Here is a 14,463-nt window from a genome sequence, read left to right as displayed (position 1 = left end):
ACTCCTTTAAGAATTCAACCCCCATATGTTGGAGTATGCTGGAGCTTGTAGTCCAGTGAAATCTGAAATAATTATGGTTGTGTAACAGTGTCCAGTTATTGAGAATGTTGCCCTATTCTTCTCCAGTAGAGTATCTGGGACCTTAGGATTTAGAGTTAACGGGCCCCTGTGCAAGGTATTGTTTTTAAAAAGCACACTAAACCCCCAAAAAATATATTCCACCAGCCAATATCACATATCTCAAAGTACATTAAGGCTAGTGACACAGGCAAAGATTCGGGGAGAATTAGTCGCCCGGTGACAAATCTCCTCTTCTTTGAAAAGCCTTCCCGCTAGCTAGAATCTAAATCGCCGGCGGGATGGCACTCTGAGCGTTTTCCGAAGTCGCCCGAAGTTTCCTTGACTAAATCTCCCCGAATCTTTGAATGTGTCTCTGCCCTAAAGTGCCAGCAACACCAAGTAATGAAAGGGCTTTGAAATCATTAAATGTCATGTAGGTTTTAGCTTCAGAAGCTTTACTTCAGTTTATAATTCATTGCTGACCTCGGACTAGAGACCCAAGGACCTACCAAAGGATCTGACCTCCAGTGCCCCTTGCAACAGAGATGGCTGTGGAATTCTGGGGAAAAAAACTGCTGCATTGTGGGATGAAAAAAATTACCATTGAACTTTTCACACTGCACTGGTCTCTAGTCTAGTCTGTGGGGCAAATTCACTAAGATTCGTAGTTGCGCCAGCGCTTTGCAAATTCACTAAAATCCGAAGTTGCGCTCAGGGGTAGCGTAAGGTTGCGAAGTTGCGCTAGCGTTGATTCGCTAAGTAAAGCGAAGTTACGCTAGCGAAGGCTAATTTGCATACGGCGCCAAATTCAAATTTCAATGGAGGAATACGTATCAGCACTACAAATGCCTAGAAAACCTTCAAATCAGCAAATAAAAATGTTATTGTGCCCTACACATGTGCCCACTGTATAGTTAAGTTGCCATGAGTCAGGAAATGTAGGGGGGAAGGAGGAGAGCCCCAAAAATTTTTTCGATCTTTTTCAGCCTATCAGCCATAATATAGAAAACACGGACTTAGAAAAAATTCTGCCTTTTTTTGAAGCAATCCCTATCTACTCTATTGCGCTTCGCCAGGTCTGAGGTGGCGAAGGAAGTCTAGCGTAAAAGGTAGCGTTCAGTACACTGCGCGCGTTAGTGAATTTGCGTAGTTACGTCGCAAGCGAAACTTCGCCAGGCGTAAGGGTGCGAAGTAACACTAGCGAAACTACGCCAGCGTTCGTTAGTTAATTTGCGCAGTAACGAAAATGCCAAACGCTAGCGAATTAACGTTAGCGTTCGGCTCTTCGGCGCTTAGTGAATTTGCCCCATCTGTCTCTATCTAAATCCTTCTTGGAGGAGACAAAAAGACAAACCCCTTTAATACACCTGTAAATTCCTACCTGGCTATTAATGTAAATGAATTGTGAGAAAGTGACGGTAATACGTTTATATGGAGGTTTTCATTCACAAAATGCAAAAAAGGGGGATTGTGGGAGGACTCCAAGGCTAAGTAAAAATATATTTAAATACAATGGAAGTGCTACTGATCTGGCCAAACTACAAACGTAGAGAAAAAGAAAGGAGATTGATTAATGCACATTCCCTGGTCCCCTGTCTCATAAGTAATTCAGTATCTATGCACCACGTGGTGATGTGGCGGCTTACCAATTTTATGATCATAACTAAAACCCCTAGTTTTGTAAATACATGTACCTACTGCTGCCTGTTTCTTGGTCCCATTCTGCCCGTGGTAGGTAGTGATGGGCGTATTTCTCCCGCTTCGCTGAAAAATTTGCACATTTTCTGGAAAATTCGCAAATCGAAACTCGAAAATTGCTGCCCATGGCGATTTTGCCACCAGCGTTAAAGTCAACATTTTTCAACGAGTTTTCACGGGAGTTGCGCAAATTTATTCGCCTGCGGGGAAACGCTGGAATTCACCTTGAATTCACACCAGGCAAATTTATTGGCCCATCACTAGTGGTAGTAGCTCAGTTGTTCTTGTATTGACCTCTGCCTCCTCAAATACAGTAGTATGGACTCTACCAAACCTCTCCTGCTGCACATGGGGCAGATGATTCCCAATTCTCCTCTAAGTGGACTTCAGTGGATTTTTGCTCCCCAATCAATCAATGTAGTTCCACCATTTCACGTTTCAGTGTGTGTATTTACCGCTAAGGCTGATGGCACACCCCCGCTGTGGACAAAGCTCTAAAGCCAAAGGTCCAACATGGAAACATCTGCAGATAAAACAGAACTGTTGTGTAATCACATAAAAATACACAAGAAAACATTTTTGTTTTAGGTGTGCCTAATTTTTTGCACATCATTTCCTTGAGGCTATTATCAGCCATGAAAATGTCTCCACTGTTGCAGAAAAGGGCAAATTAGCCCCATAAAAGGTCAATTATTCACTAAAGCCCTGACTTTCTTTTTCACCGGGAGAACAAGGGAAGACTGAACAACAATGGCCAATGTGAGAAAATACAATAAAACCAAACAAAGCAATAAATCTTTTTCCGTGTCAGAATTACAGTTTCAATCATTTATTGTGCCCGTTCTGTATGTTAGAGAAGGGGAAGGTATTTTCATTAGACATACAAAATGATTACAGATTATTCCCCCTCACACATGACAAATCTTCTGCAGTATATGTAATATTGGCACCCAAACAAATGTGAGTAACTAAGTCACTCCCTGCAATGAGCTTCCATGGATCCTGTAACCAGAGCCGCCATCAGGGGGGAACAGGGGGTACTACTGTACTGGGCCCAGGCCTAAAGGGGGGCCCAGGCTGTGCTGCATTTTTTGAATTAGCCGGGCCCCACTTGACAGCGCCAAAGCCGTGCCATATCTGCCATAGTCCTGAACCGCCAAAGAGCCAAAGTCCCGAACAGCAGAAATTGAAGTCCCGAAGCCACGAAAAGACCCAAAGTCATGAAGTTGGAGTCATGAAGCCACAAGTTCAGTTCTACTGAACACCCAGGGGGCCCAAAAATGTTTTTGTATGGGGCCCCGTGATTTCTAATGGTGGCGCTGCCTGTAACAACTGCAGAATGAGGGTTTAGTTATGGCTTTCTTGGCCTTTAGTAGGTTTATTTGAAGCAGAGTAGGGGGTTCATCACAGTGAGGACAGTGAGGTTGGGGAATGCACTGCCGGGTGATGATTCAGTTAATGACTATAAGAGGGACTTGGATGATCTCTTGGACAGACATAATATCAAAGGCTATTGTGATACTAAACTCTATAGTAATCAGTCCCGCCCCTGACATGATCAGCCCCTCCCCCGACGTCACTCGCCAGCCTCCAACATCACTGACTCGCCCCCGACATCATCCGGCCCACCCCCTTTGTATTAACCAAACTGAAAAGGTGGCTACCATAGCATTAGCCTTAAGCTGGCCATAGATGCAAAGATCTGATCGTACAAATCAACGTACGATCGGACTTTCCCATCTCCCGACCCGCCACTAACCATTCAGATCAAAGTCTTACCAGTCAGATTAGTTAAAGAACAGATCAGCAATGTTCTGCCCCTGACAGCAATCGTACGATATCTATGTCCAACCAAAGCTGGTGACAGTCTACCACTGAAAATCGTACGATCGGCAATGCACGCAGAGATATTATCGGCAGCCGACAGAAATTTTCTAACCTGTCCGATCGACCGGCGGACGAAAAATGTCGGGACTCTCCACACACGGTCCGAAAATCGTACGAATCCTCGATTCGTACGATCAGATCTTTGCGTCTATGGCCAGCTTAAGGGTGATGGCAGACCAGGAGCTTTGTCACCCACAGTAAATTAAAGCAACAAATCTTCCAAAAATGCCTTCCCCTTTGGATTGCCTTACGTAAAACACATGAGCTTAATTGTGGGAAACTGCCCTTTTGCCACAAGTAATGTGTTACATCTTGTTTCCCACAATGGCTTGCTGTCCCAGCTCATAGGAAAGTCGGGACCATTTTAAGAAGTAGTTATTTTCTGAAATTTGGTGGAATTTGTTTTAAATCAACTGAGGTATGTGCTATGGTTTAAGTATATTTACCATACTTGCGCTAATCCAAACATGACAGACTGACTCAGGCAGTTGGATCAAAACATTCCGATGTAGAGCAAAGTTACTGCTTGTGGAGGGTGGCTCATGAGTGCAGAGCACGTGGTAATGCTCTACTTGTGTGCCCTGTGCCCCAACCCCCAAAATAAATACATTTGTACTTTCCTTTTCTTGACTGGCACTAAATGCGATTTGCAGCTACTATATGTGACTCTGGTCCCACCGCACCCCACTACACAACTCAGATCATATGAACCAATTTCCAATCATCCCACCAATCGCACCCCTCCTGCTCAAATTTCCCTCACCCACTCTTTGCTGCTCTTCTGGTGCTGTTTCCCAAATTGCCATCAGTTTTCCCCATTTCAGATACAGCCAGCAGATGTCATGCCCCCCCTGAACTTTACAGTCCTAGACCTGGGTCTTTGTGGCCTGTCAACAAATCTGGGCCTGCGAAGGAGCCGATCCACTTTTCTCTGCATCCAAACAAAACTCAGATGGAGAAAAGGGGATCATCTGCTCCGTGTGCTCCTAGCCTAAGTTGCCATGGCAGACAAGTCCCCCTTGACATATAGCTTGTGCTAAATGACAACAAAATGTCTAAATATATATTTTAGAATCTCTTAATTTTAAAAAAGTGCCTGGAGAGAAAATGTCGTCCCATTAATGAGCAAAGTGTTTTGCCGTCTGCAGTTCAGATTCAAAGGGATTTTTGGCTACTCTTTAACCTGCCTTACGGACTAACGGAAAGGAAAATTTCAGTGGTATGTATACAAATTTTCTACTTCCATTACGTCCTACAGGGAGCACACCAGGGGAATTGTCCAGCTTCCCAAATCAGGGTGGTGTAGAGTCGCCTCAGGAAGTACCGTTGTAGAACTTTGCTGCCAAAGGCCGTATCTTTTGCAGACAAGATGTCTAATCTGTAATGCTTGGCAAACGTATGCAAACTTGACCAAGTGGCTGCTTTACAGATATCTTGAGGAGACGCTTAACACCTTTCTGTCCATGAGGTTGCGACTCCCCTCGTAGAGTGAGCTCTCATTAATTCAGGTGGCTCCTTATCATCCAGTCTGTACGATAGATTAATAACCTCCTTAAGCCATCTTGCAAGGAAGCCTTCTTTGCCTTGTTCTTTCCAGAAAAAAGAATGAACAAATGAATTGAATCTCTGAAAGATTTTGTCCTTTCCAGGTAAATGCTTAAGCACCTATTAAGATCTAGATTATGAAGAAATTCTTCACCTTGGCACTTGAAAAAAAGTTGGCAGATTAATTTCTGCATTAACACACCATGAAGATGGTACTTTTGGCACAAAAGAGGGCAAAGTTCTTAGGCACACTTTATCTTGAAGAAACACCGTATAAGGTTCAGAGGCTCCTAAAGGTTGGATTTCTCCAATTCTTCTTGCTGAAGTTATTGCAGTTAAGAAGACTTTTAAAGTAAGCATTTTAAATGAAACCTCACCCAGTGGTTCAAAGGGTGTAGAGCACAGCTTATTAAGGACCAAATTAAGGTCCCATGTAGGAACAAAGGATTTCACACTTGGCCTTAACCTGGAAATTGCTCTTAGGAATCTTTTTACTAATATTTTTGCTGACAATCTTAAATTCAGATGAGCTGATAATGCTGAAACCTGAACCTTTAACCTGTTAGGTTGTAGGCCTTTCTCAAAACCTTCATTTAAAAATTTTAAAATTTGCTGAATTATCACCTCCAAGGGCACTAGATTCTTTTGAATACACCTTTTCGCAAAGATTTTCCAGACTCTCTCATATACTATATATGTAGATTTTTTCCTTGCTGACAGTAAGGTTTCAACCACTTCTTCAGACAAACCTTGCTTTGACAATTTCGAGCGTCCAACAACCATGCCGTCAATTTTAGTCTCTGTATCTTTGGAAAACAAATCTTCCCCTGTGAAATCACATTCTCTTTCAATGGAAGAATCCAAATTCTGTTCTGGGAAAGGACTGACAATTCCGGGTACCAGGACCTTCTGGGCCAACTTAGTATAATTGCAATTACCTTGGCTCTGTCTTGTTTCACTTTCTTGATGACCCTCTGGATCAGCGGTACTGGTGGAAACATATGCCAGCTGAAAATCCCAACTGACTGAAAAAGCATCTAGGTAGGTTGGCTTGTCCTTCTGGTAAATTGAACAGAACTTCTTGCACTTGGTATTCTTCCTGGTCACCATTAAATCTCTCTGTGGGGTCCCCTACATCCTGGTCAACTGTAGAAAAATGTTTTCATCCAATGACCACTCCCCCAGCACCATTGTTTGTTTGCTGAGCTGGTTTGCCAACTTGTTGTCTACACCTCTTAGGTGAATGGCTCCAATCTGCAAGACCCTTGTTTGAATTCAGGCCATTATTGATTAGTCTCTGACACCTGGTTCCCCCTTGATGATTCAAATATGTGACCAGACATATGTTGTCCGACTGAATCACAACATATCTGCTTGTGAAAACATTTTAGTGCCTTCCAAACTGCCTTCAATTCTTTGTAATTTGAGAATGACCTCTTATCATTCTGTGACCACAACCCCTGTGTCATTTGGTTGCCTAGGTGGGCTCCACAACCTTCATTGATGCATCTCTAGTGACAATCACTGGAGCCAGATACAGAAATACTTTCCCTCTGTTTAGATGCTGTGGCCAAGTTCACCATTTTAGTGTTGCTTTCATCTTGGCTGAAACTCTCATGTCCTTGTCTAGTCCTGACAACCTCTTATTCCATGTTGTGAGGATCATCAATTGAAAGGATCTTATTTGAGCTCTGGCCCAAGGGACTGCCTCTATCGCCACAGTCATGTGACCAAGGATTTTCATAGCATGAATGGAAATACGTTTCCTCTTCCATATAGCTCTTATTTCCTGAATCAGTGTACACACTTTTTCTTCTGGTCGAAATATTTTCATACAATGAGAATCTATTATTAATCCCAAGAATCTTACTGAGGTAGATGGATGCAGATTAAATTTTTGTGTGTTGACAATCCAGCCATGATCTCTCAAAAATTCTAGAGTGCGGTGCAAATGATTCTTTATTTCTTCTCTGTTGGAGGGTTTTAAGAGCCAACCGTCTAAGTAAGGAACTATGAATAAAGCTGCTGCTAGCATGACTATTATATTTGTAAAAACCCTTGGGGCTGAGGTGATCCCAAATGGTAAAGCTCTGAACTGTAGATGTCTTATCCTGTTTTCCAAGAACACTGCTACTCTCAGAAATGTTCTGCTGCTTTGATGAACTGGAACATGCAAATAAGCATCCTTCAGATCTATAGTGACCATCAAATCCCCACTGTTGAGGATGCATTGGACTGATTTTATGAATTCCATGCAAAATTTTCTTTTGTAGATGAACTTGTTTAAGTATCTGAAGTCTATGATCAACCTCACTTTCTCCCTGGTTTGGGAACCAGAAACATGGTTGAATATACTCCTTGCCCTTGTTCTGCCAAGGGAACCTCTTCCAACACATTCTTTTGAATAAAGTCATATATCGTTTCTTTGAATATTGCTTCTCTCTTCTTTGATACAACGAATCTTTCTAAGGGCTGTGATCTGAACTCTATCAAGTATCCATCTTTTAAGCAGTCTAGAACCCATTTGTGTGTGGTGGTCCTTTCCCAATGATGGTAAAAAAGAGCCAGCCTACCACCCACAGCTTCGGCATCTGCCTGACGTCAGAAATCCAATTTTCGGTTTTTTGAATCCTTGGCCTTGCCTGCTCTTCCTCTGTCAGATTCAGCATGTCTAAACTGTCCGTTTCTTCTGAAATATTCTCTATTTCTGAGTCCATATCTGGGCTATTTAGCCCTAGGTGACTTACTTCTGGATCAATGACGAAAAAAAGATCTTTTGTATCCTCTATAAGAATTTTGAGGCAGCTTTTTTTCCTTTCCCCACTTTGTAGACTCTCAATTAACTGATCTAGTTTGGAGCCAAACAACTTCCCTGGTTCAAAGGGCAACGAACAGAGGCTGTTCTTAGACAACAAGTCTGCCTTCTACACCTTCATCCACAATGTCCTTCTACCAACTGAGGAAAGTGCCATCATCCTGGCCGAAAGTTTTACAGCCTCAACAGCGGTGTCACAAAAGAAGTCTGTAGCCAACTTTACATACTTGAGGGATTCTAGAAGTTCATCTCTAGCCACTCCTGTGTCAATATCTTCCTCCAAATTGTTTACCCAACACTTCAGTGTTCTTGACACAGACACTGCTGCTATGGATGGCTTAGCAACTCCAGTTGCAGCAACATAAGATCTTTTAAAGCAGTGTCTACTCTCCCATCCATGGGCTCCTTAAGGCCAAATGTATCTTCAACAGGAATTGCCATCCTTTTTGACATCCTTGCTATGGGTATGTCCACTGAAGGAGGTTCATCCCACTTAGCAATATCCTGCTTGTCCAACAAGAACATCTGTTTAAATCTCTTAGAAAAATCTGGTCTCTTAGCTGGATCTTTCCATTCTGTTTCCATCAGATCTTTAATGACAGGATTAACAGGAAAAGTGTCAGCTCTTGGTTGAGAGAAAAAAAGAAACGTATGCTTAGGTGGATCTTTGCTCTTCTTTTACTTTATCTATGGCTTTCACCAGCTTGTGAGTTTTTTTCTGGAGGGAAAAGAAATATATTTTCTCTTTTGTCATGAACCTCAGATGAGGCCGAAGAAGAAGATACTTCCCCAGAATCTGAATCAGCAGACACCTGATCAATAATAGTCAACTCTTCTTTCTCAGAAGTGGAAGGTGTCACAGCTTGTCTCATTTCATCAAAAGTTTATACATCATAGACTTGAACCAGTCTATGAAAGACTTTCATCTGCTCTTCATCAACATTAGCCTTTATACTGTAAGGGGCCCGAAGGCTCAGCCAGGAGTAGCGGACCTAGGAGGAAGCACCAGTCCAATAGTTCGAAGTACAGGCAAGGATTTAGAAAAAGAGTCCAGGCAATATGGTCGGTTCAGGCAGCAAAGGTTCAGTACACGGAAACAAGCAAGGGTTAATACACAGGATCAAGAATAGTAATCACAAAAAGCGCAGCCAGGAACTCACAAGGAAGAACCTATAGTAGGGCACAGCCTGCAGTGCTTCATCGTCTTTTATAGGCCTCCTTTGGCTCCAAAAACGGACGCAGAGACGTCATGATGCTGGCGTCCATTCTGACGCTGACGATTCGGCGCCAGTGACCAATCCAACACCGTCGAGTCTTCTGGCGCTGGTATGATGTCACAGAACTGCGACCAGGAGGAAGCACATGGGGAACGCCGCCATCTTGGGATGCCAGATAAGATTTCCTTACATGTACAAGGAGCACAAATCTTTTGTGCATAATCGTCTGGTAAAGGCTGCTCACATGCCGCACACATCTTGTGTTTGGTTTTCTGAATCCTTTTTGCAGGAGATTTAGACATGTAGGAAAAATATAGATATATGTACTTAAAAACCTGCAACAGCTGAGACAAAACAAATGACCTGAAGGAATGGACAATACCTTAGTCCTTAGCCTGGCAGAGGGAAAGCAAGTAACTCTCTCTGGTACAAAGACACCCCAAATAGGCAAAGAAGATCTATATATACCTTAAAATTAGTTAGGAGTTGAAAACGCTGCTCCAGATCCTTGTGCGCCATCTCTGCTGACTCGCGTGCGAACCCAGAAGTGACGTCACTCACATCGTGTCTGTCTGAGCGCAGCAAACAATGCGATCCCCTCCTGCTTCTCAGCTTGTCCTGGCCCCCCCAGGTGGAACACCCTAAGGGAAACGTGGGCTAAAGCTCCTACCAGGACAATAAGCCCAATGCGACCTCTAGAGTCTGTACTTCCAAGGGACGTACTCTCCCCCCAGGGGTTAACCCTCAGGTAACCCCTAGTCAGCCATCAAGCTCCTAAGAGCCTGGATCTTCATGGATCTTCACTACCTTGCCCACAGGTAGGACAGGAAAAAAACATGCAGAGGGAGGGGTGGTCTGGGGCTTTAAAGACGGCTAATTAAATGTTTATGCTACCTGTCCTATCAGGAGAGACATCGGAGTTAACCCTTGGTGTGCTGCCTGAAGGACCTAATGGAAAGGCAGTCTTCCACCAGGCAGCTGTTATATGAGTAGTATTTTTAATATGTCAAAAAATACAGCCTTACGCGTTTTGTGTTATCAACACTTCATCACTGTAACTGTAACTGTACACAATTCCAAACAAGATCTTTAAACATCAGTACACCAATCACATACCACCTCCAATTTCCAAATTAGCCCCCATCTATTTTTTTTTTTTTTTTTTTAAACTGTTTTTATTGAAAGTCAGGCATGTACAATCATGAAAAACATTCGGGCCTACCAGAAGCCCATGGTAATAAGTGGAGTAACAGATAGATACATGTACATGTGTCACAAATGAGATTCATAATGAAACAGAATGACTAACCAGAAACAAACAAACAAATAAGCAGGAATAATATGCTCTGATATAGAAAGGTAAATAAGAAGTAAAAGGGAAAATCAAAGTATATCCTTAGGTCAAGGTCAGTTACCATAGATACAAGGCCAAAAGCCTGTTAGTCCGCTGAGTCCTGGGGGGCGAGGTTGAGGCTGTCGCATTTCCACAGAGAGTAGCTCGAACATATTGAGAGGTTTCCCGTAATAGTGGATTATCCCTAAGAATTTCTAAGTCATACCAAGTAGTGTTTTGGAAAGTATATGTGGTTAGATATTTAAGCGGACATGGGAGGCTATTAATGTAAGTGCCCCAAACAGAAAAGAATTTGTCAACCTGTTGTTCTTTTTTGGCCATGGCCTCCAGCCAATCCATATGAAAAATGTAATGTAGCTTTTGTTTGGTAAGTAAAAGGGAAGGGCTGTCCATAGAGAGCTATTGATGTAAGATTGCCTTTCTAGACGCTGCTGCCAATCGGGTCGCCAGATGTTTCTCTTCTCTAGTGAAGTGTGTGTACAGTTTCACCGAGCTAAACAATGCCCATTCTATATTAGGTTGAATCGGTTTGTTCGTCATCTGCGTCCAGTAGGAGGAGACATCCAGCCAAAAGTCTGAAATTTTAGGGCAAAACCAAAACATGTGCAAGAGATCTGCTTTGGGGGCTTGGCATCGAGTATAACTATCCGAGGGGAGACTACCCATTTTATAACATCTTTCGGGGGTTAAGTATGAATTATGGAGAATCTGTATGGTCATTTCCTGATAACGACTGGCTGGAAGCAACTTCATCATTCGGACGTGGAGTTTCAAAATGTCTGAGGGGTTCATTTGTGGTATGGATAGCGTCCATTTAAACAAAGAGTCCCCAACAACCCCCATCTATTTTGAGATCAGAGCTGAAATATAGGGAGGGCTTCATTGTTAAGAGCGTTTGAATTTTATTTGAGAAGACATTGGCAGCCATTGAAGAGTTAGGCAGCTGATATGGAGAGATAAGAGAGACAAATAAGTCTAGAATCCGCTCATAGAACAGACTGAAGCTGTGAAAGGCCATATGTTGGAATGAATGAGAACAATAAGCAGCAGTAGTTAGTAGTTAGTAGTTAGTGCTGAGGAAAAGCTCATATTCAGACAATGGAGAAAGCAACTTTAAAGGGGTCAGAAAACTAATGTTTGATCCATGAATAGTGTCATGAATAACAGAACAAAATGAGAATGGGTGGTCAACTATGTGTATGTATATGTATATGTATGTATGTATGTATGTTTTTATTTGTAAAGTGCTCCATGAGGGCAAAGCACTGTACAACAAAACAATGAATTAGTAGTAACAAGGGTAGTAACATTAGTAGTAACAAGGTAAACAAGGGGTCTTTGGAATAAAAAGTAACAATAAGTGCAGTATTAGAAATACAATTCACATAAATATAAAATATAATTACAATACAGATTAAGTGCTCAGTGTCAAGGAAACAAAAGGCTAGAGGACCCTACCCCGTAGAGCTTACAGTCTAAATGGGAGGGTAACATACAGACACAATTCAGAGGGGTATTAAGGTGCTGTGGGTTACAGTTTGTTACACTGTTATATAAGTGCCAGTTCAGCTGTTATCCAGTCTTTGAGTTTTGTTTTAAAAACACTGAATGAGGATTCTCTCCTGAGAGATTCAGGAATGACATTCCAAATATAAGGAGTCGCAAGAGAGAAGGGTTTGAAACTAATTCAATGGCTGTGGAGGGAACTAACAGGATGAGCAGGAGAGGATCGTTGGTTACACCGAATGATTTCTATACATAGGGGAACGCTGAAACAAGAGAGTCAGAACAACAAGGTGTAAAATCCAGAGCTTAAATCAACTATAAAATTCCAATCCGTGTTGTAGTTGTTGTGTAGAGAGATGGTAAGTGGCAGAACTGGTTCCTGGCTTCCATAGAAACCTCAGAAATGCCATTAGAATCGGTCAGAGGAGGCTGCCAGCTCTTTTAGCCCAACGCTCCCGTAACGTATCAGCCAATTACATAGAAATATGAGGCAAGCTGCACGGAATAGTAACATTCCAATAAGAGACCCGTGTCATTAGTCCGTGACGAATTTACAGAGCAGGGTGAGTTTTTCTTGAGAATGACATGGTTAGATATTGCAAATTAATCCAATTAATTAAGCCTTTAGCTACAGGAGACAAATATCTAAAGTTTCAATGGAATTGAGGCTGAGCTCAAGAATCAGCAAAGAAAAGGCAACACTTCCTGGTAACTAGGGATGCACCGGATACACTATTTTGGATTAACCGAACCCCCGAATCCATTGCGAAAGATTCTGCCGAATCGTAATTTGCATATGCAAATTAGGGGTGGGAAGGGGAAATCATTTTTTATTTCCTTGTTTTGTGACAAAAAGTCACACGATTTCCCTCCCCGCCCCTAATTTGCATACGCAAATTAGGATTCGAATTTGGTTCGGCCAGGCAGAAATATTCTGAATCCCAATCCTGCTGAAAAAGACAGAATCCTGGCCGAACTCCGAACCGAATCCTGGATTCAGTCCATCCCTACTGGTAACTAATAAAGGAAATATAACGATGTTCCTAAGGAGACTTTGTCACTTATTTAGAAATGTGTAATGCTCTGTTGTGACACTAGGTGGGGGTATTGCTCATACAGTGTTAGGTATAAAGATTCTCAGCATCATTGGTTTGATCCTCCAGTGACCTCTCTGGTTACCCAGAAAATGGCACAGCCCCCCCCCCCAAGACCCTGTGCTGCATGGCAGACTCAGGAGCAATGGTAGCAATGATATGTATTTAAAAAAGCCTTAGAAAAGTACAGGATTTCCCCCCTTTATCTACAAGTGTGTGTGTGGAAGCTGCCATATTGCTTGCTGTGTTCACAATGTTCTTTATAGATACCTATAAAATGACAATGTTCAGTCCTAATATGTTTATAAGCCACATGTCATGAATCATTTACTAAAAATATCCTTATAAAGAGTGGTGTTACGTTTTAACCATGTTATCAGTTATTATTGGTGGTACTTATGCCTATGAAACTGAAATTTAAAGGGGTAGTTTACCTTTAAGTTGACTTTTAGTATGTTATAGAACTTTTCAGTGGCTCTTCATTATTTTTTTTTTTTCTATTGTTTTTTTTAATTATTCTTCTTCTGACTCTTTCCAGCTTTCAAATGGGGGTCGCTGACCCCATCTAAAAAACAAATGCTCTGTAAGGCTACAAATGTATTGTTGTTGTAACTTTTTATTACTCCTCTTTCTAATCAGACTCTCCTATTCATATTCCAGTCTCTTATTCAAATCAGTGCATGGTTGCTAGGATAATTTGGACCTTAGCAACCAGATGGCTGAAATTACAAACTGGAGAGCTGCTGAATAAAAAGCTAAATAAGTCAAAAACCACAAATAATAAAAAATAAAAAACAATTGCAAATTGTCTCGGAATATCCCTCTCTACATCCTACTAACAGTTAACCCCTTTATAACCCCTTTAATGTGTGAAATATCGGGCTACTGGATTTCCGAGACTGTATAAAAAAGCATTTAATCATGGAAATCCCCAGTAACTTCTTATATACTTTTATTTTACAGCAGAAGACAAATTATTTCCTGCATTGTTTGCAGGGAATGTCCCATTTCTGTATTTTACTTGGAACAAAAATCCCTGCCAATAACACATTACTGGGTTCATAGCAACACGCTGGCATTAAAAATAGCGATAACAACTCCGTAAACATATTTCAGGACTGAATTCTTTGCAAAAATAAACCCGAGTTGTACTTCCTCCATCAGCCACTTCCCTGGAATCAAGTATTGTGGGTTGAATTTAGGGTTAGACTCTCTCTGACAGAAGCTTACGTAGTGCTGAGAGAATTGGCCTTCATTTTTTTTTATATAGTTTTTGAATTATTTGTT

The sequence above is a fragment of the Xenopus laevis genome, chromosome 2L, assembly GCF_017654675.1.
Source record: "Xenopus laevis strain J_2021 chromosome 2L, Xenopus_laevis_v10.1, whole genome shotgun sequence".
Taxonomy (NCBI): Eukaryota; Metazoa; Chordata; class Amphibia; order Anura; family Pipidae; genus Xenopus; species Xenopus laevis.
This window is presented reverse-complemented; position numbering follows the sequence as displayed.